Source organism: Periplaneta americana, chromosome 7 (assembly GCF_040183065.1).
Source record: "Periplaneta americana isolate PAMFEO1 chromosome 7, P.americana_PAMFEO1_priV1, whole genome shotgun sequence".
Classification (NCBI taxonomy): domain Eukaryota; kingdom Metazoa; phylum Arthropoda; class Insecta; order Blattodea; family Blattidae; genus Periplaneta; species Periplaneta americana.
The window spans coordinates 52008964-52036669 of record NC_091123.1 but is presented as its reverse complement, the minus strand read 5'-3'; the positions used below and the strand labels follow the sequence as shown (position 1 = coordinate 52036669).

The 27706-nt window shown below is 34.3% G+C and overlaps 1 protein-coding gene across 1 annotated transcript in view; it reads left to right on the top strand.

Moving 5' to 3' along the window:
* Window positions 1–8052: 8052 nt before the first annotated feature.
* Window positions 8053–27706, top strand: part of LOC138703093 (protein YIPF5-like) — a 432888-nt gene continuing 413234 nt past the window's right edge. The window contains exon 1 of the mRNA XM_069830677.1: window positions 8053–8071. The gene's annotated coding sequence lies outside the window, so the exon portion shown is untranslated. The remainder of the gene's footprint in view (window positions 8072–27706) is intronic.

Below are 27706 nucleotides of genomic sequence, written 5' to 3'. Positions count from 1 at the left end.
CAAATTTGTGTACAAAATTTCAGAATTCTATCTCTAATAATTGTGGAGTTATGACATAATATGTATGAAGATTTTCAAAATTTGGAAAATTTACTTTAAAGTAAAAAGTGAATTCTAAAAAAAACATTATTAGTAACCTTTTTTTACTTTTATCAGATATTTAATTTCTAATAAGTCTTGTTGTGGTACCTTGCAATTTTTGTCCAATTGCGAGTTATTTCCTTATAAAATTTTAGAAATTTAGAGCCTGCATTTTCTGATAATATTTGTGGTCGTTCACGTACTGTACATATACCCTTAATACGGAAAAGATATAGTAGCAAGCTCTGTTCAATTGGCTCGGTCTTCTAAATTGAGGCCACTCATCCTGCCTGTGATTTTCCCCTGGTCTTACTAAGACGTTAAAGACAAATGACAGGATTAGCCCTAAAGCCTTGGTTTTTCTGAACCGACGCATGCGACGTGCGAGGCCCACCTCGCCCAAGTCCGGACTACACGAGATATAGTGAGTGGTTTCTATAACTGCGAGGTGTGTAGACCTCGCATCTCTCAACTATAGAAACTACTCACTATCTTTCGTGTAGTCCGGATTTGTGCGAGGCGGGCCTCGCACATCGCATGCGTCGGTTCAGAAAAACCAAGGCTTAAAAGAAGTAGACCAGGAGCTTCTTGCGCAATCGTATTGCCAAAGCAATAAAAAGTAGCCTTTTTCTGTACTTCTTTCCTCCTTCGGCTCAACGAGAGGAGAGTGGCTATAGTGATATGCACGGTAGTTACTATGTTTGGAGTCTCGGAGTTTCGAGTGACACTGTATGACTGGCTATTCCTTTTTGGTAATGTGATTGCTAATATTCGATTTTTCCCTGCAAAATTTACGCAAGTCCCTTAAGGATAATTTGTAGAGGTTGCCAGTTGGTCAGTGTACTTTAGTTTAGTTCAAAAGGAATAGAATTTTCCTCAAAACTTAGTAGATAAACAAAATTTTCACTAATCGTTGAAATGACCCTGCCGATACCCACAGTAAGTAACCATGATTTTCTTTAACTTAACATTAATTATAAAACATAAGTGAAGTTTGCTCAAAGTTACAATATTAATTATTGCATTAAGAATAGTAATTAATAATGTTTGTGAAAATACTTTCACCTGCAATATTACACTATTAATATGCAGCTTGTCCCTATATTATTATCAGGATTTCAAAGTTGTTTAATTCCTCTTGCTTGCAATGTACAGGGTGTTAAAATAACGTTTACAATGTTTCAGGGATAATAGAGGAGGTGAAAACAAATATCTTTTGTAAGTGACAAAACTTTGGCAAATGCGCCGTGTGTACGTAAGTCTTAGTATAATCCATAAATAACAAGACCAATTGTCGTTTTAGAGGTGGTATTCAAACTGCCGTCCTTTGAAGGCATTGCACAACTAGTACCTTCGTACTATGGAGTGTCTGCAAGAGCTCAAAAAGGCGAACATTGTCTCTAATAACATGTGCAGCTTCAACAACGCGAACAACTAAGTCTTCTGCCGTATCGTTCGGTGTCTCATACACAAAACGTTTCACGTCTCCCCACAAAAAGAAATACAGTGGGGTTGGGTCCGGTGATCGAGGTGGCCACGGTACTGGCCCACCCCTACCAATTCAACGATCGGGGAATGTAGCATTTAGGTGGTTCCTGACACGACGATCACAGAGGGTCACAGTCATGCTGAAACCATATTCGTTCTCTGATGTTCAATGGGATAGTTTCTAAAAGTTCTGGTAGGATGTAACGTAGAAAAGCAAAATAATTACTACCACGGAAACTGTTAGGCAACAGATACGGCCCTACAAGATGGTCGTGCACAAACAGAACTAACCAATGTGTGTTGTGACGGAAGTCAAGTCATCTATCCTTCAGGCCATCTGGCGGAAAAACGGCGCATCTGCTGAAGTTTTGTCACTTGAAAGAGATGTTTGTTTTTACCTTCTCTATCATCCCTGAAATGTTGTAAATGTTATTTCTTAACATCCTGTATAAGGTCGGCAGGTAGTGGTGGCAGGTATATATGTTCCTTCACATAACCTGTATAGAAAGAAATCACATGGTGTGAGGTTGGAGGACCTTGGACTATTTACAAAAGGTTCTCTGACATTCTCGACTCTTCCGTTGGGCACTCTTGGACGTCTGAACTCTTCCCTTTACAGATGCATCCTGTCGTTTCAAGTTGTGTATACCATCGAAGAATGTCGTTGGATAGAGGATCAATTCTGAATTGTTGTCAGAAATCTCGCTGTACAGAAACTACAGAATTGCACTTCGAAAATTTCAACACCGAAAATTACTTATCCACAGGAGATGCCAATTTGTAAATTGATACAACAAAGATGAGAAACATATGAACCGTTGAGAGCAGAAGTGGTTTAAGTAAAAAATGGTTAATGATGGTTAAAGTAAACATTCTGTAAAATACAGCGCAAATTAGCAATTAATATTCAATTTATTTAAACTATTGGTAGTCATTGGATAGCACGAAGGACATATTAATTGCTACTTTGCGCTGTATTTTACAGAATATTTACTTTAAACCTCATTACCCGATTCTGACTTGCATCACTTCTGTTCTGAATGGCTCATATGCTGCGAGCACAGAATACGAAACTTCAACAGCTCTTCTTCAATTATATTTAGGAAAAATTCATTCATTCATTCATTCAACAAATCCTGTTTTGGATCCATTTTAATAATCCTGGAGTATCGTTTACAACTTAGCAATGGAATTGCTTGATTTTCACGCTTTCCATCCTCTCTTTTTCCTGGAAAGGAAAGAAAATAACATGAAATAAATGCTGTTGGATAAGTTGGACTATAGACGACAGGTTTGCGTGTTTCACACTGAATTTGTAGTTCCGAGCTTGAAGTTTATTTTAATTAATAAAGTATACGAATACTTATTTACGTATGAGAAACCGTACGGTGACAATTAGTGTTTTTAGTGCTTCAACTTTGTTTCAATACGTTATATGTTTTAGAATATATAGCAAGTTAGAAGTTGGAGAATATTGCTTCATTGTTCCATTCTCTGCGTTTAGCTTGTAACTTTACGGTATTATGTTTTGAAAAGTGGGTGTAATAGGTAACTGTGACTGTAATATGAATTGAGTTTCATGGAATAATACACAAACATACTTGTTTTGTTTTCGAAACTATACTTGTCTTTTTTGTTTAATATTAACTGAAGCTCTGTGTATTGGCATTATAACTTCAGGAGTATATCTGTGGTATTGTAAATATATATATGTATTCTATGTGGAATAACTGTTGTATCTGTCTTCCCTCTAAAACATTTCGTAATATAGCTTACTACAGCTTGTGCACGTACTAACCTGCAGTTTACAGGTTTAATTATAAATTATAGATACATTGTAGCTCTAAAACCGATTACACAATTGTTCTCTTCAGTCTTCAAACTAACATTATTCACGTTCGTACCTTTTAATATGGCAACTAGCAGGCAATTGAATCTGAATTTAGTCCACTGCTGTTAGCATACCTGACCGTGGATTGAGCGGACCCGGGTTCAAATTCTGCTTGGGACAAGTTACCGTGTTGTGGTTTTTCCAGGGTTCTCCCTCAACTCATTAAGAGCAAATACTGGGCAACCTTCATCGCTTGTCCCTGGACTTATTCCGCCGGCATTATGACCTTCATCTCACTCAGACGCTAGATAACCATACCAGTTGATAAATTTTTATTTTAGTATGTTATTTTACGACGCTTTATGAACGTCTTAGGTTATTTAGCGTCTGAATGAGATGAAGGTGATAATGCCGGTGAAATGAGTCCGGGGTCCAGCACCGAAAGTTACCCAGCATGCCGCTGATAAAACGTAGTAAAATAACCAATAAATATAAGTGTATTTAGCGGCCTTAAAATCGGTTAAGAAAAATGGGTTTTTATTAGAAGTTACAATAATTACCATGTGTTCCTTAGATAAGTGAAATAATACAAAAAATCCCATTTTATAAGTTTATGCTCGTAAAAAATAATTTAATTCATTTTTCTTATCCCATAAAGTTTCCTTCGTTTTGTTTTTTCGGCTCAACATCTACAGCGTATTCCGAATCTCAGCGCTGAGCAATCCGATGGCATCACGGTGTTCCGAATTCCACCGATGACGTCATTGATGCTCCACCGGTGTCACACTGGTGCCATCAGCTTGCAGAGGTGGTGGCAGTCTCCATCAGCCGCCATCAGTGAATCTGATTGGTTCTTGTATAGGGCGGGAATTAGCAGACGAATGACATCGTGCACTATTGTGTCATGGCTGTGTGTTCTGCTATGTTGTTTATTATGAGCACAACGTAAAAAAAAAAATGTTAATGGCTTATGAACGAATATGCCAACGGACCAGTTATTACTACTGGTTCAAGAAATAAATTGTTTATACTCTCTTTTCTTTGAACGAGATGACAGTATGGAAATTTCGCAAAATCTTGTTAGCGTAGCACAGACAACAGCTTGTACAGCCGCCACGAGAGCCATCCAACCTTTCAGCAGTTTTGTTCCTATTTCACTGCAGCGTGACGTCATTGTTGTCCACAGGTCCGGTGAGATTCGGAATACGCTGATTCATTGAGACAACAGGTGCTTCTGTAGTTCATTTCTCGTGATTGCGCATAGAATTATGGTAAACAGATTAGAAAACAAAGACAGAAAACTAAGGCACAATAGGCCATCAAGAACATATAACTCTTGAAACATCTGAAATGTAAACCAACACTATAAATAAATTAGACCTATACTCTTAGATTCGGATAAATAATTACTGTTCCCAGACTTTTTGGGCGAAACTTTTGCTTGCGACCCACCTCTACCTTCTCGGTAATAAACTTCATTCCAAATATGCACATTCCTGTAAAATAGAAAACAAAATCAGTAGATGCCAACGAACTTACAATGTAAAATCGACGGATTCATAAGGAAACTTATTTTGTGTCCTATATCACTTGACAGAAATAAATTCCATTCACTCCAATGTATTAAATAACTCATAGAAAATTTTGCTAAGTGTTGAACATTATAACTAAGGCTAGGATTTTGATGTCCTATAAATCATGAAAAAATGTCCAAAAAACAATGCATTTATGAACTAAAAACTTTCAAAAGTGCCCTTAAAATGCCCTAAAAATTTATATTACATAATTGGCTTAGTAGGAATATTTATATTTAAACTAGTAATTAAATTAAATTCTAGTACCAACATTCCCAACATTCAAGTTTATTTAATTTTACCTAATTCTTCTAAGTAGTACACTTCAATTAATTATTGTACCTGATGTAGTTCCATGTAGTCCACAACAAGACCACTCTTATCCGAAACTAGTAGGTATAAAAGAGTCTATATTGTAGGGATGTTGGGCTGACCCATTACGTGGGGGTATACTAAGGTAAAATGACAATATTTGTGTAGAAAAACGATTAAAATAATATAAGTTACAAAATAATAGGTATTAATTGAAAAAAATGTAGAGAAAATATCAAAGGAAATAAGTAATATTTTTCATTAATAATGGGGATTTTTGGCCAAAATTAAATGAAAATACCCCAAAAATGGCCGAATAAAACAAAAAAAATGCTTTTATGAGTTGTAAGAGGTAAAAAATGCAATAAAATGCTGTAAAAATGTTTTAAAACACTTAGTTTATTACATAACATGTAAATACTAAAACAGCAAAGTTTCCGACGTACTAGAAAAAAGATGCAATTTCATCAAAATCCTAGCCCTAAATATAACAAATACCGAGTTTGTTTTTGTGGACATGTAACTAAGTTTGCTGAGTTTCAAACAACAGCTTTTTAAGTATTTCCCGGAAGAAACTGAAAAAAATTACAAGACTCATAAATGAATACATGATCCGTTTATAGAAAGTTGCGTTCAGCAGTCTGAAATTCCAAAAAACTGATGTAGTCTGCACATGTGTGCGCGAGAGCGCGTACGTGAATTCGTGTGAGCGCGTGAGCGTGAGATTGTTTGTAAGCGTGCGAACACGTGGGTGTGGAAGCTAACGTGTGCTGTACGTGAGTATATGTATGTCTGCGCGAAATCGTGTACGTGTATGTGTGCGCGAGAGTGTGTGTGTGTGTGTGTATATATATATATATATATAAATATATATATATATAAGTAGTTACGTGTGTGCTTACTTACACGTATAATTGTCTATGCGCGCAAGTCTGCATTTATGTGTACGCGAGCATACGAGCATGTCTGTATGCGTCAAGCGAGAATTTGTATAAGTACTCATCGTGCTTTTTGTATGTTGTTTGTTAACTGTGTTGCAATTTTAAGACACTTGGCGATTGAGAAGGCAAATTGATTAATAGAGACAAAAACAAGATATACTGTAAGACTGAAGGCAGGATGCTAGCCTTCCTCCTGTTACAAATGTATCCACCTCAAATTCCTGTGGGACGTAACGGAAATCGAAGTGAATTCCGAGAAAGGGTCGCTATTGGTACAGAAGCGTTTGATCTGTAGCAGCTAATCTATTAAATTGCAGGTAGAGTCCGACCATCCCCGGGTATATATTCAGGCTTTAATTACTCTTATGTGACCTGGCACTGCGTTCCTCTGAACTGAAATGCCATGGCTTGGATTTCAGGTGAAGAGATACGATTTTTATCTTCTTCTAAACTCCCAGGAAGTTATGTTCACATCTGGTCTCTTTATCCTGTAAAGGTTATTAAAGCAAAGAGTACTAAATGTTTAAACACTACACAAGATGGAAATATCTAACTTTACATACATGCTCAGAAATGATTAATAGATAGGTAACTGGAGCCAAAAGAGAAAAGGGATAAATATCAATGGAAGAATGCTATCAAACCTAAGATTTGCAGACGACATAGTGCCGTTCGCAAAATCCGCCACAGAACTACAGGAAATGTTAGCAGATCTGAGCAAAGAAAGCTAGAAAGCCGGGCTACAGATGAACCCTACAAAGACCAAAGTAATGACAAACGACATAGAGACACCAATAATGATAGACGGCACGCACATTCAGTATTGTAAACAATATGTATATTTGGGACAAGAAGTCAGCCTAACTGAAAAGAGGGACAAAGAAATTCAAAGAAAAATTAACCTAGCATGGGGGAAATTCTGGGGACTCAAATTCCTGCTCTTAGACAAAGATATTAATGTACAATTAAGACTGGAAGCCCTACGGACCTGTATCATACCGACCCTAACATATGGCAGCCAAACCTGGTCGTTGCCTAAAAAACAAGCACAGAAGATACAGGTATGCCAACGCAAAATTGAGAGAAAGATATTAGAGATTAAACTACAGGACAAAGTAAGAAATGAAGAACGGAGATTAAAAAGCGGTATCGAAATGGCCTGCAAGACAGCGAGAAGACTAAAATGGAAATGGGGAGGACATGTAGCCAGAGTACCCGCCGACAGATGGGCGTACGCCACTACAGTCTGAGACCCAAGGAGGGGAAGAAGAGAAAGGGGAAGACCAAGAAGTAGATGGGCACAGGACTTCGTTGACGTGATAAGACCGCAGTGGACGCGTATTGCGAAAGACAGAGAAAAGTGGAAAGACATAATTTTAGATTCAGAATAAGTAACAGTAGAACACAAAACAGTGAAGTGAAGTAAAGTAAAGTGAAGTGAGGAGAAGTGAAGTGACTCAACTTTGAGTAAGGCCCACAGGGACTAGCTCACCCCGTGAGCAAAAGTAGAGCTGCCCTTCAGATGGTAGGAGGCCCTTGCCTGCTAAGGATGTAATGGGCTTTTCTAATTCTAATTCTAATATATATGTTTTTAGTAGGTTGTGTCAAATATTGATAAGTAAGTGTGTGTCTTATGTTTGACACTTACAGAAACAAATAAAATTACAGTTGTTTACTTACGCTGTGAGTTTAAAAATGCGCCAAGAATGCTGGCGCACCCTGTGTATTTGGATTTTTTTCTTCAGGTGTTCAATTCTTTTAACTCTTCTATCACAGTTGTACTCATTTTAAAATTTATCTTTCCAGGTAATCGCAGGTGTTTCATTTTCTACGTTCTTCTTGTGGTGAGTTTAATGAATTTTATAGATATTATGTTACTACTGTTAACAAAATTAGTAAAATAGCATTTCAGTTTCTTTGGATTACGTAGCTTTCTTCTTTTAACTTTAAGGTTGAAACTTGAAGATTATTGTATGCATTAAGAGTGATATTTCTAACTCTAACACTTTTCGTCAATATTTTGTTTTGTTTAGTTCTGTATACGATTCGGTATATTTTTAAAACCGCCGTCGAGCGATTTACTCATAATATTATCCAATAAGCGTTTAATATTAGCTCATATTTTAATTTATATTTCAAAATTTTATTATCGTAGTTTCAGATTAATTATGTTGTATTATTATTGTCTGTCACTAGCATTTTAATGCGTATGTGACAACTCGTGTTGCTATTAATTTTTATGATGTTACTCGTATAAGAAATACTTTTTTGTGAACTTGATTTTAAAATGCACGTTAAATTATATGAATATTGAAAGTATTTCATTTTTAATGTCCAATATGAAAAATATCCGCAGTCATTTAATGCCCATTATCTAAATTGTCTGGAGTTATTACATATACGGTATCATGAACGTCCAGAACAGTATTTATTAAATGAGAACAAATAATTTAACAATTAAGCTAAATTTATAATATGTCCGCAAGTATTATTTTACATTATATTTGTTATTATTAATTAATTAATTATTTATTTATTTAAATCCACCACCAACAAAAGCAGGCTTCCAATTACAGGTGGCTTACACAGATACATACACAAAATACATAATAAGAAAAAAAAACAAAACAAACAACACAAACGAAAGAAAGAAAATACATAACGGTAATAGATGCTAGAATATAATATTGCAGTTAATATAGTGCCAAATTTCAATATAATGATGCAAAATTATTTAAAAACTAGAGTAAGAACATTATAATACACTTATTCATTATTTAAATATCTAAGGAAATACAATTCTTTTTAATATTGTATGAAATTTTTCAACTGTTAAACTGAAATCTAATTGAGAATCACAGTTTAAAGACAGAGAGTTGAAAGTATTACACATAACAAACAATGGAGAGTTCTTGAAGAAGACAATTCTAGGAACGGGAATAACAAAAGGTTGCCTATGACGTAATTCTGTTTTTTTTTTTTCCATTGAACTGAAGGAATTTAAAAAAAATCACAGTTATTGAATATACCGTTAACAGTCTTATAGAGTAAAATTTGACTATTTAGTAATCGTCGAGATTTTAAAGTTTTATAATTAAATTAAAAAAGTAACTGATTATATGAAATTTGCTTGTCATAAGACGACACGTGATGTTTTTTAAAATATAAATAACGTAAAAATCTTTTCTGTATCCTTTCTACTTGCATCTGATGGGACTGGAACTGAGGTGACCATATTACAGATGCATATTCTAGCTTACTCCTAACTAGAGTTTTATATAGAGTATCAATAGTATTTATATTTTTTAATTCTTAATTATATTGATTATATGTTTGCAATCCATTCAGTTCTTCGTTGAGTTATAATATGCTTCTTGTTTACGGGGTGCCTTGTGACCATTGCAAATTTGGATAATGGTATTATCAGTCTTATTATTATTTTTGTGTTATGTTTTCTATAAATCTCCAAATACTGACATGAAGTCCAGAAACCAATTTTTGCGATTTATAGTGGAAATATGCCATTACATCATTGGTTCTATGACATAAGCATACTGAAGTTGAATATAAGTTAAAAAATGTTATACAAGAGCAGTTTGTGTTAAAATCAATAGTTAGAAGATGGGAAATCGACAGCAGAATAAACTACATGGTAAGTTATGGTGTCGAAAAATATAATTACGAAAGAAGAACAGACATGTGTTACTTAGTGTTAGAACTGTTGACTAAACATTTCGGGTTAAACTCTGACAAAAGTGTAATAAATAATGCTTATAGAGTTGGTAAAGGGAAGAAAAGATCTATTGTTCTGAAATTTAACAGCTATTTGATTAAAGAGCACATCATAACAAATGCGCATCTACTTAGAGGCTCTAATATACGAACAAAAGATTGGCTTGCTCCTCTTGAAGACGAGAAAGATTAGAACTTCAGCTGTTGAAGTTTGTGACACGAACTGAGGAAGGGATAATAGTATCTACCCAATTATACACTTTTATGTCTGTTTTAGGTTAGGATATATTATATTACAATATGTTTTGTGTGCCATCCTCTTTTTAATATGTGTGTTCTTTTAGAGAGTAGTGGATATAATCATAGGTGGGGGGGGGGGTGAAACCTACAAATTAGGACTTGTTTTAGGTACAAAGCACTTACGGTCAGAAGACCCGTGCATTGGATTTTAGAGAAAACTATGATAATATAAAAATCTGTATGTATAATATTACTCAATAAATCCATCTATCTATCTACTAGTGAAAAAAAAATTAAACATAGATAATAACTACACGAAGGAAATCAGAGATAAAAGAAATAAATTAGTGCCACTACTAAAAAAATTTCGAAATCAATGTCTAAGAGCAATCTTCATAAAAGATAAACTCAAGATCAATGAAAACATATTCAATTTAGAATATTATGACCATTTTGCAACATTATTTCACAGTAATTCCACATAGGAGTGGGAATCTTGGCGGTGTAGCTTTCCGAAAAGAATGTTGAATATTCGTCTCTGTACATATATAGGCCTATTGAACATTCTGATTTCTGGACATTTCTTTATATTGGACAGTTTGATTTGTGGACATTTTGACTTATGGACATTTCTCCATTTTGTAAACTTTGGCTAATGGCCTATTTGACTGTCAATTATAGTTGTGGACATTTTTGTAGTGGACATTCTGTGTATTGGAAATTGTGCTGTGAACGAATTGACTTGGAAAGGTTGAACAGGATAGGTGATAAAAGACATCCTTATCGTACCCCTTCCCTAATTCATCTTCCTTCTGACTTTTCTTCTCTTATCCTGAGTTTGCTTTGTAAGTTTACTTAATAGCCTCCTCTCTTCCCAATTCACACCAGTTTTCTTCAGTATTCCTCTAAGTTTATTCAAATTCATTCTGTCAAAAGCATTCTTCAGTTCCACAAATACTTCATACACTTCTTTATTCTTTTCTAGGTACCTTTCGGCGATTATTCGCAGCAGTCCAACTGCTCGTAACTTTTCCCTTCCTATAATCAAATTGCATTATTACAACTCTCTTTCTATCTTAAACTATAAACGTCGATTCAGTTCTTTTATTCTTAATGTTTTTCTCTTATTTCTTCCTTATTCTTATTCTTCTTTTCTTTACTTTGCTCTCCCTTGGTTTCTTTTCTTATTCGTTCCTGAATTTAATCGTCCATACTTTCTTCCTTAGTCATTAGCCCCTACTCCTGCTTCTCGTTTTATACTTTCTTAACCCTCTTTCTATTCCATTTGTCTCTCTCTACACCTTCATTACTTCTACTTTTTTTTTCCCTTGCCTACTTTTCTTATTCATTCCTGACTTCCATCGTCATTAGCCACTTCCTACTCCTTTTTCCCCTTTCTCTACTTCCTTACCCTCTTCCTATTCCATTGGTCTTTCTTATGTCCTTGACAACTTCGAATTTTCTGTCCTACTTTGTCCTTTCTCTTTTCCTTTGTCGTTTTGTATTTCTTTTCTCATACTGCTTAAAATTTGAGGTTTCTGTATACGCATCTAGACTAGTTTAGACCTCAGATAATATCAAATTCATTCATTCATAATATTCTGCCCAAGGATATGTCTTTCACTGCAAACCCAGCTTTCTCCAATCTTTCTTATTTTCTGTCTTCCTCTTTGTTTCCCCATATGATCCATATATGAGCCGTTCAGAGCAGAAGTGGTGTAAATCAAAAATGGGTAATGAGGGTTTAAGTAAACATTCTGTAAAATACAGCGCAAAGTAGCAATTAATATTTAATTTATTTAAACTATTAGTAGTCAGTGGATAGCAAGAAGATCATATTATTGCTACTTTCCGCTGTACTTTACAGAATTTTTACTTTAAACCTCATTATCCAATTTTGATTTACACCACTTTTGCTCTGAACGGCTCATATCTTAATGTCGTCTATTATCTGATATCTTCTGCCCCGAACTCTTTTCCCCTTCACCATTCCTTCCAGTGCATCCTTCAGTAGGCAGTTTCTTTTCAGCCAGTGATTCGACCAATTGAAGGGTTCAGAGCCATAGTGGGCCAAGCGCCATTTATTAAAAACGGAGAAAGCAAGGGTTAAAGTTAAGTGAATAACATAGTTTAATGAAGATTGACATATCATTTAGTTTTAATGTGTATGCTTTATATTACTTGCTATATGTTGCCATTGAATTATGGTAATAATTTCATTTTAACCCTTGTTTTCTACGGTTTTAGTAAATGGCGCTTGGCTCACTATGGTTCTGAATCCTTCAATTCCTTTTTAATTCTTGATCAGTTTCAGCATCATTCTTTCTTCACCCACTCTTTCCAACACAGCTTCATTTCTTATTCTGTCTGTCCACTTCGCACGTTCCATTCTTCTCCATAATTTATAGCGTCAATGGAATATGTTCTATAGTGTCAGTGAAATGTGTTACAGAGTGCCAGTGAAATGTGTGCTAAAGTTCAGTGAAATGCGTCATAGTGCCAGTACAGGGAATGAGACGAGAGTGAAAGACTATTGAAACTTATGTAGGGCCTATACATAATTATGTAGGTTGTATTGTAAAATTAGGTATTTTATTTATGTTTTATTATTATTGTGTTAAATTGGTTTGTGTATTCTTATTGTATTGTGTATAAAATTGTATATGTATTGTAAAATTCTATTGTGTATTGTAAATTTTATTGTGTATTGCTTATCATTTTATTGTGTATTGTTTATATTGTATATACCACTGCCACCAGGTGCTTGCCCACTTGCAGTGTAAATAAATACATACATACATTAACCATATTCACATTTCAAATGCTTGTATTTACTTCTCTTCACTTCGTCGTAATGTCCATGTTTCTGCTCCATACAATGCCACACTCCATACAGCACTTCATTACTGTCTTCCTTAGTTCTTTTTATAGAGGTCCGCAGAAGATGCTCTTTTTTGTATTAAAAAGCTTCCTTTGCCATTGCTATCCTGATGTTGACTTCCTGGCAGCAGCTCATGTTACATCTTACATTACAGTCGGAGTATTTGCAGCTGTCCACTTCTTCTAACTGCCTCGTTTAGAATTTTAAAGTTTGTTCTTTAGATATGAATTTAAAAACGGGGAAATATTAAGTTTCCTAAGATAATCGCACGTGAAACTGTGATTAATGAAACACATTTTTCATATCCTTCCCTCATGCCGACATCAAAATGAAACAAAAGGTCTAGAATGCCTAAGGAAAAAAAAAATATATTGTAACACGTTGCTTTAATAGCGGTCTGATGTTTATTGAAGCTTTATATGGAGGAAGTGTAAAATTAGAACATTTTTAAATCACACGGAAAGATACTTTATGTTACCTTTGGGGTGAATTATAATTTCACTCCGGAACCCCCAAGCAGTATAGCCGGGATGGGTATTTTTAGTGGTATTCTCTATTTACTAATCCTGTTCACGTGTACTGCTCTGTGTTAAACGGATTACTTATTTAATGTCCATGCTCGTATGTTACAACGATATTCCTGTTTTGAGAGCTGGTACAAGTATTGACTGAATATCCGCCTTTCAACTCATTGTTTCTACATTGAATCCCACGTTTACAATCTTATTACCACACAATGTGCGATAATGTATTGAGGTATGAATTACATTATTCCACCGGTTGTTTTCATCACTTTGATAAAAGAACATTTTCGATAGGTAGAAAGAATCAATAGAAGAACTGTTTAAGAACCAATGTTCGGTTATATTATGTTGTCTCACATTTATTATTATCGGTATTTTATGTCAGCTTTTAATACTCTTTTTTAAGTTTCAACGTAATTTAGAGGAGGTTAAAATTTTATTATTAAGAGAACCAGGTAGTGATTAAGAGTCAAAAATCCGATTTTTTATTTTGTGTTTAAAAAAATTACAAAACTTGCCCTTTAAAAACAATATAAATATTGTAGGGGGGTATTTCTGTAGATGAGCCCTTTAAATAATCTCTTTAAATTTGGCGGTGCATGTAATTCATACATTCTTCTTTTTTTTTTAATGCAGTTTACCATAAGTTGAAATTTTTTATATTTAAGTGCATTTTTCTCTGACACTACTGAAAAAAATTTACATGACATTTTTACAGTGTTTTCTGCAGCCTGTGTTCTACTTAGTAGTAGACGGATTTAAGAATATCACACACATAACACGAGAAAAAAGAAATATATGCATTGAAAAATTTGCAAAAAATGTTAAACAAAGTTCAATATTTTTTCTGTTTCACTAAGCGTGAAATATTTAATTAAATTTTGCTTTAGAGTTTACAATATACATTATTAGATAACTTAAAAAATGACAAGGTATATGAGTGAAGATTGTAGCATGTAGTAATAATAATAATAATAATAATAATAATAATAATAATAATATATTTAATCTGGCAGAGCTAAGCCTTCTCTTCCGCCCAGCCAGACTCTAATTTTAATTGAATACAATTGGTTACATAGTTATTACATATTATTGTTATTATTAATATCTAGGCCATAAAACAACATGAAAGTAAAATATAATGAAAGTTGGATAAGTAATGTTAGTGTGACAATAATAAACATTGGTAAAAATATTGATGATAATAATAATAATAATAATAATAATAATAATAATAATAATAATGTGTACCTGAAGAATGAGGTAGGCCTGCATTTAGCAAAGTGGGAAAACAGGTTATCAGTTATGTATTTTATTTTGCACTTGGATAAGAAAGTAATTAGTTGTCTTTCATGCCATTGAATTCAGAATGATTAATTGTATAAGCTTGGAAATTTTTATTCAAATCTGAGTACTAGAAGCCTAGGAACTTTGAACTAAACTTTTGTACTGAAATTTTTTTAATCGCACAGGCATCACTACCCAGTCCCCTTAATGTTTAAAATTCACTTTTCATAATTTTCTACAACTTAAAAATAGGACATCACTTATATTTGAATGACTCCAAATCGATCGTTCGCAGTGGTGGGTTTGAGTTGTGGTTTATCCAAAGATTTGTAGATGGCAGTAGTGGTAAATTCTAGATGGTTTAGATATACAAAAGAGTCATAGGAGTTCCCCAAGGTCCTCCTTCTTCTTGACGGGGACAGCCGACTCAAAGTACAGGGTGTCTGATAAATCGATTCCTATTTTTAAATTATTGTAACTTATTTATTTGCAAACAGAGTTTGTTGAAACTCGTGTCACTATACTCATTTCTTCTGATCTTGTTTGACATGCTTTCGAATACGAGTACGACAAAAAACCACTAGAGATATTATGGTATATGCGGATTTTATGGCTTGAGAGGAATACGTGGCGTCATGAATGATAGAGAAGGTGAACTCTGTAACACAATATGCACAGAATTATTTTTAATAATAATAATAATAATAATAATAATAATAATAATGGCTTTATTTAACCTGGCAGAGTTAAGGCCGTAAGGCCTTCTCTTACACTCAACCAGGATTAAAACTTGCTTACATAGTAGTTGAACATAAAACTAGATCGGAATTAAGTAATTACATACTGATACAATTTAGGTACATAATGAGATCAGAAGAGGTAAAAATTGACCTCATAAAATAAAAATAAACATAGTGGAATACATATTAATGTTGTTAGAATCAAATATGAATCACATAAAAACAGAAGACGATAATTCAATAAAAATTCATTAGTAATAATGTGTATACAAAAAGACTAATACACTTCGGCTGTAGTGATTAGAGATGCTCAGGGTGCCTTCTGGCTAGTGGAGAAGTAATACGACTAACGAAGTTGTAATATTGTATTTCCCATAGTATATAATTATATTGACGGTAATTTAATGCTATATGATTACTGGTTCAAATCAGATTTTAATATTTTCACACAGTGAATGCTCTCATGTTAATATTCTGTCTGTAGCTTCTAATTTTGTTTTCAGTTGCTATGAAAACATATTTGTTTTAAGTTTCCACGATACGTACTGCGAAATTTATTACACGAATTCTAATAGCTAAAAGAACAAGTGTTCGATATGTAGCTATATACTACAGTATATATAGAGTGAACCGTAAGTAATGTCATTAATTTCAGGGGGTTATTCTTTGAAATATTTGAAACGTAAAGTTAAAAAAAAAATACTTATTTTTCCTTCCTTTTCGAAATAAAAATTGTTTTGTATGAAATATTTCATAGCGTCTTTTGGAAGAGCTATTGATTCACATCCCATTATGCTCAGTAAATTTAAGAGAGAAATGTACAATATAACGACAATAAATATTGAAATAATTTTAGTTTTGTCCTTTAACCCTTAAGTAGTCGCGCCGGGTGTTGTGAACACCCCAGTCAGATATTACGGAGCTCGTAACTATATATTCAGTAAGCCTGTACTTCTGAAACTTTCAATCCCTTTATTGGAATTGGTAAGGTAACAATAACCGTAAACATTTTTGAAATCGGAATTCGCATACTCGAGATAATAACTGTTTAATTGAATGGGGTGGTTAAGCGCGTCTTGAAGAAGGGTTTTATATTTGATAAGCTGACTTTCTTCATCGCTCTTGAAAACAGTTTCTAGTGAAGGAAAGTGGTGAATGTTGTTTATTTTCTACTTGATACCACCACATTTTTAATTTACCCTCAAGTGCTCTCAGATGGTCGATCATATGATCAAGTTGTCTTTTCCTTGTAAATGCACGTTCAGATCATTAATGTCCGTCAAAAAAGCAAGAACAGAAATCCATGCTGGGTCTGTTTGTTGTGGAATTTCTATACCTTCGCTTTTCGTAAAAATATATATTTCTTCCTTGAGCCTGAGAAATCTATGTAACATGGTACTCCCGCTAAGCCATCTTACTTTAGTGTAATGAATGAGATCATGATAATCACTGTCACTATCCTTAAGAAATTTGTGACGCGTAAGAAAGTGTAGAAGAACATATAAGACACACAGCTTTACCTTCCTTCTTAACAAAAAAGTACTTATTTTCCCATTCGTCACTAAAGGGAAAAGATTTGGACGGATTACACTGTGATTCATTCATGATGAGTCGCCACTCACTGTAGATGCGAGCGAACTCTCTCAAAACACAACCACTCGTCTTGCAAGGCCCACGTACACTACAGCTAGCACAGAGTTCGTTCTATCTGATTGAGCTTGTTCACAATTTGAGAGCACGAGTTGCCCACCCATGGGTATGACCATGGATGGGCAACTCGTGCTCACAAAGTGCTAAAAAACCTTGAAAGAGAGAAAGACAGACGGAGCCAGCCGCAGCTGTTACAATTTTTTTTTGTAGTTTCGCTGCAAAAGCAGTTCATTGCCACGGTGCGCTCTGGCGTATCATGCAGGTGATCGTGATTCTACTCCATGATTTGAATTTCAGAATGACGCATGGCACAATAATTATAGTAATTTTAGACAGACTGTACCTAAGCACACATAACAAAATTATATTATTTCCTAGCTTTGTAAATTAGTTTACTACTGGAAACACAAACTGCATACAAACTTTTCAAGATTCAACGAACATTAACTGCAACACTTATTATTTATTAATACACTATTTGTTAATATTTCTTATTATAAGTCTAATTTGAAACATAGAACGCGAGAATTTTCAAGTCCTTATACATTAAAGAGTATTCCTCTGTTCTCAGAAAGGTAATAGTTGTATTCGCAAACAATCATAAATTCAAGGAAGTATTTTTCACATGTCACGGCTCTTTCTGTACATTGGGACCTTTTACACTTCTTTCCTGTATTAAACTCTGACTCAAGCATATACAGTATATATGGAACCAAGGAGTATATTTGGAAATTCTGACTTAGGCAGCATTACGAACAGTTCGAGCTTTACTAAAACCTTCACTGTGTTTATTTGTAACATAAAATCTGCGGTGTTTGGGAAAAGTGGCATAAGTCAGTTTTCTCAAACATTTTTTATTAATTTAATGACAAATTACGGAACATCTGCTCGCTTGGGAAAAGAGACGTAAGTATTTCTCCCATTACAATAATTCATACAGTAGAAAATCAAATCGAAATAAACCAATGTGAAGACAGTTTTTTTCCTTCTTCTGTAAAATTAGCATTTTTGACTTGTGCCACTTTTCCCGAGCACTACAAATCTGTCATGCGTAACAAAGTGTAATAGAACATAACACAAGCTTTACCTCCCTTCTTAATAAAAAATCTTTCTCTTTCGACTCATCACTAAATGGGAATGATCTGGGGATTATATTGTTTTTCACTTAAAACGAGCCGCTACTTACTGCAGACGCGAGCAAACTTGTATACAGAAACTACAGTACAGAGTCCGTTCTACCTGCACTGAGGTTGTGTTCACACTTCGAGAGCATGAGTTGCCCACCCATGGGTATGACAGTCACGTGCTTGTGTTTATATTAGGATTATTCTAACAGCGAAAATATTATAGGTAGACTGCTAAGTTGATGTCATTTCACAGTCTATGATAGTCTACCGCAGCTTTACAACACTGAACGTAATAGACCCAATTAATTTGCAGCGAATCTACCTTCAATCTTCTACCGAGAATCAAACCCTGTTCCACTAGCTTTTACTTGGAATCGGTAGGCCTATCATTTAAGCAACACGGAGAACACAACTAATAGGATAACTTGCTAAATGTTTTAGCTAATGTTCATCTCTCGTACAGCGTCGAAGAGGCTGGAAATGAGTTTTCAGACTCAGTGTGGTCTCCATACACCCACGTTGCGTCCGTGCTTTATCGCTTCCAATAATCTCCTGTATTGAATCCGCCAGATCTGGCCTGTGCTTTGAGGATAATGTGTTTACTGTGTGACATAATGTTCTTGTTAAGCATGATGACGTAGCTAGCGCCCTGAAAAATTAATCGGCAGAGTGCTCTAATGTTTGGTAACTGTATACAGTTGTCATCGGAATTCTGTTCCCAGGATTTAGTTAATTGTTTATAACCCAATAAGTTTAGACTACTGGTTTAACTCCGAATTACCGAACTCTATTACAAATACAATGAAGTACTGAAAGTTAGTAATTTGGATTTCTGGTATGAAATAAGAATTTATCTTCATTTTATTCTGTGGCATACTCTTCAGAGTTAGTTATTATTAAATGAATAATCAAGGGTCCGTATATGAGCTTTCAAACTAAAATTTGATTTGATATTTCAATATGAAATAGTTATTAATGGAACAAGTGGATAATCTTGATGATAATGGCACGAGTGAATTTTCGCGAGTGTCATAATAAGATTATCCACGAGTTGGTTGCAACCTTGAAGAAAAGAGAAAAGCCAGCGCAAGGAAGAACTACCACAGTCTAGTATATACAGTCGCGAAGTTCAATACGTAGTAAATATACAAACATTAGATAGTTGCTCACCACTGGGATCGCTAATATCGCCTCATTACAGGCAATGCAAAATAGTACCATCACAGTCAATTGTTTCTAGCACCCTCAAAACTCAAGCTTCGTGACTGTATATAGTAGACTGTGGAACTACCATGAATATAATCTTGATTATTATGCAACGTATGAAGGTGATATCAGCAATAATTAATTACGGCATAATGTGTCCTCTGATAAAACAATCCAAAGAACTGGACCTGTAAAAAAGGACAAATTACACTGCGTAACAAATTTTAACTCTTTTTTTTTTTGCGCTGGACATGTGATACATGTTTTCTATATAATTTGAACCTCCTGAATACGAATATGACAATAAAAATACTGTAATTGTTGGTTACGGTTTTTGAGAAATTTTCGAATTTATATCTATTCAAAATACTGCTTTATATAATGACAATAAGGTTAAATACTCAAGATTATAGCTTTCTTTTTCTCCATTTTCTTTTATACTGAGAAATCAAGTACGTCACGAGATAAAGTCCAACAATAGTTTGCTAGCATACTGATACTTCATTATCCTTGGTATCTTTTTTCCATAGTTGAAATCTCTTGATGAAAGCGCTCACCATGCCCATCACTGAAATCGCCACAATTCTCCGGGGAAAAAGGCAAGATGGGAGTGAAGGTAGTGAATTTCCAGGGACATGTTACAACCTATAGTTTCATACGCCAACAGTAAATTTTGCACTAGTTCTTTCTAGTTTTCACTTCTACGGTTACCCAGAAAATTTAATACAATCTCCTTGAATGTAATCCAAACGGCTCTCTCTTTGCCTTCCAATAAAGATTCGAGTGATTGTCCTTCATTATTTTTCTAATTTGTGGTCCATTCAAAACTCCCTCTTCTATTTTTGAGTCACTAATAGCAGGAAATGTTTCTTTGATATGATTAAGTGCTTCAGTTTCATGATTCATCCCTTTAACAAAATTCTTCATTAACCCTAACTTTATGTGTAAAGGGGGTAAAACTACTTTGTTTTGAGGTACAAAGGGTTGATGTATAATATTTTTCTTCCCTGGCTCTAGTGATTGTCGTGTTGGCCATACTTTTGTTTTATAATGCTTATCTCGAGCGCGACTGTCCTATTCGCACAGAAAGCAGCAACATTATGTGTAGCCTAATTGCATTCCAAGAAGCAATGCTACAACTTCAAATCCACACATATAAACCATTCGTACTTTGAATATCATCATTAAAGCACACTTTAAAGAAATACACGTATTGTAAAGAATACTAACTCCACGGAAATCTCCTGGTAAACTGAAGCGATTTCACACGGTGAACCCGCTCTCCCCCTCTGGATGCAACCGTAAAGGACAATAAAACAATTTCCGCTTCTAGAAGTGGTTTTGACAGGATGGTCTATTGGAAAATATAAACTACAATAATGTCATTAAAGCTCACAGTGAGAGAAATACACATCTCCAGTAAAATCAGGTAAACTCAAGCGAATTCATACCGTTAACCTGTTTCACCCTCTCCAAATAGACTCGTAAAAAGGAAATAAAAATAATTTCCTTTATATTGATTTCACATAATGGGTCGTCACATTTGTAAAACAAAATAGTTGCACACGAAATGCGTGACTTTTTCAATTAAATGCATAGAAAATGAATTATATTCTGCAGCTCGAAAACCGGAACTCATGGAATATTTTGCTTGTTATTTTTGAATTCAGGAGGTCGAAGTTAATAAGAATTTGTTAGTTTTATGTCTGGCGCAAAATGACTGTTGAGCAGTGTTTTCGATATTTGAAGAAACGTTCTCAATTCAAAACCATTCTACATCACAAGGAAGAAATGTAAAGCGGTGAACGGTAAACCCGCTCTCCCCCTCTGGATGCAACCGTAAAGGACAATAAAACAATTTCCGCTTCTAGAAGTGGTTTTGACAGGATGGGCTATTGCAAAATATAAACTACAGTAATGTCATTAAAGCTCACAGTGAAAGAAATACACATATCCAGTAAAATCATGTAAACTCAAGCGAATTCATACCGCTAACCTGTTTTACCCTCTCCAAATAGACTTGTAAAAGAGAAATAAAAATAATTTCCTTTATATTGATTTCACATAATGGGTCGTCACGTTTGTAAAACAAAATAGTTGCACACGAAATGCGTGACTTTTTAAATTAAATGCATAGAAAATTAATTATATTCTGTATCTCGAAAACTCGAACTCATGGAATATTTTGCTTGTTATTTTTGAATTCAGAAGGTCGAAGTTAGTAAACATTTGTTAGTTTTATGTCTGGCGCAAAATGACTGTTGAGCAGTGTTTTCGATATTTGAAGAAACGTTCTCAATTCAAAACCATTCTATATCACGAGGAAGAAATGTAAAGCTTGTAGAAATGATAACTGAAATCTTAAGATCCTGTTCTAGGCCTCGTAACGAAAACTTGAGAGAATCTCCGAGTGAAGACTGGTTTCACTTTCCCAACTTATCCCTTCCTCTGAACATCCTACCTACATTACAGTTCCATAAATCAAATCTTTATTAAGTGGAAGTCTCGGTATATAGGACTGTATTAATGCTCCCTAGCTTCGGTGGGGATTGTGGCTATGGGAATGTGTTTTAAGCCTTCCTATCTGCATGCCTCAAGTGCTAACAGTATTCAATATTCAAGGGAATTACAGCGGGGAGAAGAGGAGCTCGTTGGATCAACAGGAATTTTCTGCTAACAGGCAAACATTTCACAATTGTTTGTATACTATCGCAAAATTCACACAGCACTCTATCCACTCAGGTCTGAGCTAAAAATATGTAAACAAAGGCCGTCACTGTAATGGATTTTGGAAAATAATTTTCTTTCCTTTGTCACCAAGTGCGCTTACATAATTTAAAATCAAAGAGCCGTGTTTTATTCACTGCTGAAACGTATGCACCATCATTTTGAATTACAAATGTTCCGTACTGTGTGCAAAACATATTTCTTCTTAAATTAATATTTTAAATGTACATTTATAGTTTATTTAAAAACATTGAACACTATAAATTTAAATGCCATATTGAGAGTTCAGATAAATTCGAGAATTATGATATCAAATAGTGTGTTTTATTTTCAGTCTATCACTTATCAATTTATGGCAACATGTTGAACGTTGTATTACAAATGAACAAGCCTCAGCCTTCAGTTTAATATAATTTGAACCATTTTAATTCTTCAACTTCGGCACATCGTTTGCCATTTAAAATATACTGTCTCTAATTACAACCATATTTTACTGGAATGTGTTTAACTGAATGCTTTAATTAAATTAATACTATATTTGACGCCATTTAACCTCCTTGAAATTAGCAAGCAAGGTTAAAATTTTTACTTGTGAATTTTTACTGGTGTTTTTGTGTTTTTTTATCTTTATATCTTTTCACCTACGTTCAATTGTACTTGTCTGTTAGTAAATTACACCTGAAGATGACTTACATAAAAAAGTCAAAAATATTCGTGGTGCATATTAATATATTGTAATGATGTAACAGAATCTACTCCTGCTGCCATAACTTGATAAGTGATACACTGAAAATAAAACATACTATTTGATATTAAATACGATAGTTTAATATTTACAAGAAACTTATTATACGGATATTTCATTCCAATTTATTACTACTGATATTAGATCAGAGTCTTGCAAAATATATAAATATTTAAAGAAAATAATCTGCCCTCAATGAGGGTGACCATAAAGATCCAGAATAAGAGCACTACAGAATAATTTAGAAAGACAGGAATTGTTTAGTAAAAAAATTCAGAGAAATGCAAACCCAACACAATCATCAATGGCCAAAATATAAATGATAATGTAATATTTGGATTGAATCCTTAAGAATATTCAACAAAATTTTTTGAATTTCAAAAAATCGGAGTCCGAGTGCTTTTAAAATATCACATGTGAATTTAGGGAGTGTGCCACGTGCACCAAACAAAAGACCAGAAACACTCCACTGACTAGTGGGAATGTTATATTTCTCTCTTAGGTAAGGGATGCAGGACTCATAAATAGATTTCTTCTCCTCATCAACGTGTTGTGCCAGCAGGGCATCCCTCTCTCGAACCGGATTGTAGGATCAAGGACTAATCCCTTAGATTGAGTCCTGTGGATGGCTACAATATCTGCTCTTCTGTTAGAATCTAAGGATGAAACGCAGTGGATCTCCTCGTATACTTCCCATCCACGACGCTTGAGGACATCAGCAATACCGGTCCTGGCCTTATGTTGTCGATTTTTGCGCCGCAACTCCGTTTTTCGAGAGAATCTCAACACGTGACCAAGAGTTTCCGTCTCGTTGCAGCAGGGATGGCGACAACGGATTGTGTTGAAACTTCTGCCGGGCACAGATCTAACCGCAGATAGATTGCTGGACATTTTAATTGCATTAATGTATTCTGAAATTGATAAATTTGCTTTTGATGACATCCAGGAATTTGCCTTGGGGCACTCAGAATACAGGATAACACCTTTGCTATTATGAGGTAATTTACACCATGATTCAAAACTTCTGTTCCGCAAGATCTCCCTCAATTGTGGACCGTTAGTGTTGGGAGCAATAGAAGACTTATTGATGTTTAGTCTACGTAGACTCAGTTGCTGTTCAAGGTGCAGGTTCCTTACAAAGTTAAGATGCTTATCATTAATAAGGTGAAGACTCCAACATAAAATTCTTTTTAATACTACATTTTTGTGGGAAATTCCCTGTACCAAGTAAAATAATAGAAAGAGTAAATACTTTCACTTACCTTGGCTATACACTATCACCTTATGATGAAGTAGATTTGTTGAAAAAATATTTAAATATAATAAAACAATGGGATCATTAATAAAATCATGAAACCTTCACTAGTACAAAGATACACAAGAATAGGCTTGTATAAAACCTTAGCACAGCCAGTATTAAGCTATGGTAGTGAAGCGTAAACTGTGAAGAATAAAGATGTCAGTAGAATAACAGCAAGTGAGATGAGGTTCATGAGGGCAACAGCTTGATATACTCGCTGGGATCATAAAAAAATGAGGACATAATGCAAGAACTTCAAATAGTTCCTATTATGCAGTTCATCAGCAAATATCAACTTCAGTGGAAGAGTCATCTCGAACGAATAGATCGATGCAGAATTCCAAAAGTACTGTTTCATTACTATCCGCATGATAAAAGATCTTTAGGTCGTCCGAAGAAGAGATGGACTGAAAATTCTAGTTTGAGACGTAACAGGCTATTCGGCCTAATACTTGTTAGGAAGACGACGACGAATACTACATTATGTACACCGCGTGTTTAAAAATTCTCAACACTCATATGAGTAGCAATTCAGTTCATGTTTATCACCAACTGCTCTAACGCATCTGATGGCTGCTTATACTGCCTGCTAATTAAATCGTCTAATATGTAACATGAATAGGAAAAAATTGACTCTAGATGGCAGCTCATAATGACATTTGAAGTCGCTTGTGAATATAGATCCTTCATAGTATGTGATTAAAATATTACTTTGTTTCTCGACTCTAATAGCTTCGTTAATCCATTGCATTCTTTACTCTTGAAGTAAGAGTAAAATAAAATACATGCATAATTTAAAATATGTAATGTAATGAGTTGCTGGGTTACAAAAACCCCTATGTGACAGAATTAATAGCAATTTTCAAATTAAAATTACAAACTACCTATTAGTAGGACATTTATGGAACATTTATTTATTTATTTATTTTTATTTATTTATTTATTTATTTATTTATTTAACCTGGTAGAGATAAGGCCATCAGGTCTTCTCTTCCCCTCTATCAGGGGATTACCACTACAATATTAAGAATACAATTACAATAAATTATAATTACAATTAATATTAAATTTACAAATACAATAAAAATCAATGTACTAAAACATTAACTGATTAATTAAAGCTAGACAGTTTATTGTAAAAGTTAAGAAGAGAGAAACCCTTTTTTTATTAATTAAGTAAAAATTAAACCTACTTTACGCAGTAAGAAAATGCTTAATGTGAGGTTAATTAATTATTTTTGTTTTGAAAAAAAACTGCAGGAGACCATAATGTGTTCATACGCTACCAGTTTTCGGTGACTTAAATATATATATATATATATATATATATATATATATATATATATATATATATGAACTTTTCTGACAGGGACTTTTGCAACTAGGCAATTCAATAAAAAAAAAGAAACTGGTGATCCAGAAACTCATAGCTTCATTACTTTTCGAGAAAGGGGTTTCTCCGAACAAGAAAACCGGAAAACTTTTCCTGTGTGGAACTTCTCTACATTATTAGGTAGAGGTATCACGAATTTATCAACAAGAGTTTGTGAAAACAGGCCAATTACTTTTCAGTTTCCTCTGTTGAAGATCCCATAGATTTATGCTACGTCCTTTATTCGGTTGAGATTTCTGAAAACGATTTGGAATTGTGTCGTTTGTCGTTTTAAAAATAAACTCTCTCTGTTTGTGTATACATGTTGACAATCTGCATGCTGTATTATTTGCAATATTTCGATGTTTGCATGGAACTTCAAATACAATAGAAATTGAATGGCAGACCTTCAGTAGCTTACAAGCTGTATGTCTGTATTGCCTGGGAATAACGTAGAACGTTTATAGAGAATTCTCTTTGTTTACCATTTTAAAATATCCATTAAAATTGAAGTTTAAAGACAGTAAATGAATTGAAATGCAGACAGTGGAAAGGAATAATGTTACTTATTCGCCATTGAAAATCCGGATGAGTTCAATGGGCTTGTATGGCAATTGAAAACCACAATGAAAATTACTTTTGGAAGATAATATTTTAATTATGCTGAAAATATGAAAGCAGAGTGTCATTCGAGAATCTTAAATTACTTTGAAGTACTTTTCCTTATGACGCAAACGTCAATACCCATTAGGGTCTATTATGAATTGTCAGTAACTGCAGCTTCTGCATGTCTTGTTCACAATTTGAATTTTTGAAATTGGTGTGGAGCTACAAATTTCAACGTCAACAGCAAGACTATGGTGCATTGCTAGTCAGTGTAATGAAATGTTTTATTTCAATATTGTTTACTAAGAAAGAAATGAATTTTTCCCTGAAAACGTGGTATAAAAGAGAATATAATTCAGTTATTAATCAATGGAATAATTTACTTCTTCGCCACAAACTCGTAAAGCAGTCTACAATCTTCAGCTGTGTTTCGAAGATCACGGATTTGCCCTGACCGTCCAAGATCAGATAGGCCTATTAAAGTTACCAGCTAACACAACGATCATTTAGTCTTGCAAGTAGTAGGTCAGAGTTGCAATAAATCCGCACGCATACTGGCTGTTGAGCAAGACGTTTGAAGATCAGCTTCTCAGACAATCTTATAAGCGGAACTAGGTAGAGAAAATGTTTCATCGGAAAGTCATCGGAAGGTGAGGATCAGTTGTAAATGCCACCAAGGTCACCAGACTTCGCTCCTATGGAATTTTCATGTGGGAGCAAGCCCACGTTAAAATATAACTAATGTCATGAAACGAAGAACACTGGACAGAAAACCTCTCATGAAACATTCAGACCGAAAAATTTGTCATGCCGTTTTTCTCTATGTGCCAATGCGGAGGGAAGATAGATAATTTCAACATACAAATCGCTATGGAAAATATAAATTACGAAGTTGTAGCCATTCTATAAAGTAGTGTGTATTTCTATGTATGTATGTATGTATGTATGTATGTATGTATGTATGTATGTATGTATGTATGTATGTATGTATGTATGTATGTATGTATGTATGTATGTATGTATGTATGTATGTATGTATGTATGTATGTATGTATGTATGTATGTATGTATGTATGTATGTATGTATGTATGTATGTATGTATGTAATGTATGTATGTATGTATGTATGCTTGGTTGCTTGCTTGCTTGCTTGTTTGTTTGTTTGTTTGTTTGTTTGTATGTACGCACGTGTGAAACTATCTGTGCACATATGGATGTACGTATGTATGTAGGTACTGTATATATGTTTTATGTTATTAGCAGCAAGCTCTATTACGGGTATATATGTACTGTAATTTGTATGTGTATGTTTGTGAGTGTGTGTATGTATATCTATTCACAT